This window comes from Physeter macrocephalus, chromosome 13 (assembly GCF_002837175.3).
Source record: "Physeter macrocephalus isolate SW-GA chromosome 13, ASM283717v5, whole genome shotgun sequence".
NCBI classification, from domain to species: Eukaryota; Metazoa; Chordata; class Mammalia; order Artiodactyla; family Physeteridae; genus Physeter; species Physeter macrocephalus.
Window position 1 is genome coordinate 78,619,269 of NC_041226.1, and position 2,048 is coordinate 78,621,316.

The following is a 2,048-nucleotide window of genomic DNA, read 5'->3' on the forward strand; positions in this document are numbered from 1 at the left end:
ACCCGTGTCCCCCGCATCGGCAGGCGGACTCTCAACCGCTGCGCCACCAGGGAAGCCCAAGAAGAGGGATTTTTGAAACAAAACTGCACTCCTTTCCAGAGAGTGGTGATGGCTGCTGAAACTCTTAATGGTAGCTGCCTCTTAAGGGAAGGTCCCCAAGTCCAGTGGAAACAGGTTTCATGCAGGCAAGGATCCTTCTAATCGTGTTGAACAAAATAACAAACCAAACAAGAATCGACTTCTAGTGGGCTGGGAATAAGAATGTACTTCCTGGGAAAGAACGACTCTGCCAGGCAACAGTTTAAGTCAGATCCTCTGGCAGGAATCTGGCTGGAGTTCACTGAAAGGTATGGAGAGACTGAGAAAGATGTTTGAGTGAGGACGGAGAATAGGAGGGTCACTGCCTGCTCTCAGCTTCCGGAAGTTCTCTGACAAAGGGAGAGCGGGGGTGTGGTCAGTGATGAGTCATCCTGATGGACACTGTCACCAGCTGTCCAGAGACTGTGGTCTTGTTACCAAAAGCGGTGTCCGCTGCTAGCCGCTCAGAAGCCAATAAAGAGGCAAGGTTGGAGGAAAGGAAAGTTTGCTTTATTTCCGAGGTCGGCAACCTGGGGTTTGGGGGTGGGTGGGTGGATTCGTGTCCAAAGGCAGACATCATCCTCCACTGACAGTCAGTGGGCAAGAGCTTTTAAAGGGGAGTTTCAGGGGTGTATAGGCTGAGGCGGGGGGCTACATGTAGAAACAGCACAGTCAGCTCTGACAGTCATCTTGATATTGGTCACTGGTGGTCTGACCAGCGTCATCTTGCTTGTTTTCAGTAAAGTTAGTCTTCGGTTCCAGGGTCGGTTTGTTCCCATTTCTTCAAGTCCAGTTCTCGGAATTGTGGCAGCTTGTGTCATGGCTACAGTCTGGTCATCATGTGGTTAACTTCTCCCACCTGATGGGGGTTTCGGTACCTATAAAACAGCTCAAGAGTTATGGCTCAGAATATTACCTATAGCCCTTGAGGAAGAACTAAAAGTCCTTGACTTTGCTGAATGACTAAACTATTATTGTTTTGTCCTGTTTGACTGCTTTCCTTTGCTTCTGCATTGTCTCACTTCTCTGATTAAACTTACTCTTTGACTAAAGTTTTTCCACAGACAAAAGGCAGGTGGAGGACATGGGGGTCAGGGACCATAGGGTCCTGCCCATTTCAGTTTGAGTAGCTACTGGAGCAGAGGAGAGCAAGCTAGAGCCTGCATCTCTGCTGCTACATTCATCCCAGGCTGGAAACGTTCAGCCATTGGGCAATGAGTTACGTTTTCTGCTCTTTGGTTTTCCAGAAGAAAGCAAGTCAGGCCGCGTCCAAACAAGCCTCCTGGTGTGGTGCACACCCAAGGTTCTGATCACCAATACCAGCCTCTGCACAATGAACTTATGTGCTCCTGGGACTGTTCTCCACATGTGTGGGGGGCAGCATATCTGTCCCATGTAGGGCCATGTAGGTAGACAGTCATCTGTCTGTTAGACAGGGGGCTGCAGTTTGTGGACTTCCTGCCAGCGAATGTTCCAGAAGCTGCCTGGGTCATAGGCCACGCCTGGAGAGGATGAGAAGTTCTTACCATTATAACACTTCACTAGGGAGAACAGTATGGAGACTTCTTAAAAAACTAAAACTAGAACTACCATATGATCCAGCAATCCCACTCCTTGGCGTATATCTGGAGAAGATTCTAATTTGAAACAATACACGCACCCCAATGTTCACAGCAGTGCTATTTACCATAGCCAGGACATGGAAGCAACCTAAATGTCCATCAACAGATGAATGGATAAAGAAGATGTGATACATGTATACAATGGAATATTACTCAGCTATAAAAAAGAATGAAATAATGCCATTTTCAGCAACATGGATGGACTTAGAAATTATCTTACTAAGTGAAGTAAGACAGAGAAAGACAAATATCCTATGATATTGCTTATATGTGGAATGTTAAAAAATGATAGAAACGGGCCTCCCTGGTGGCGCAGTGGTTGGGGGTCCGCCTGCCGATGCAGGGGGC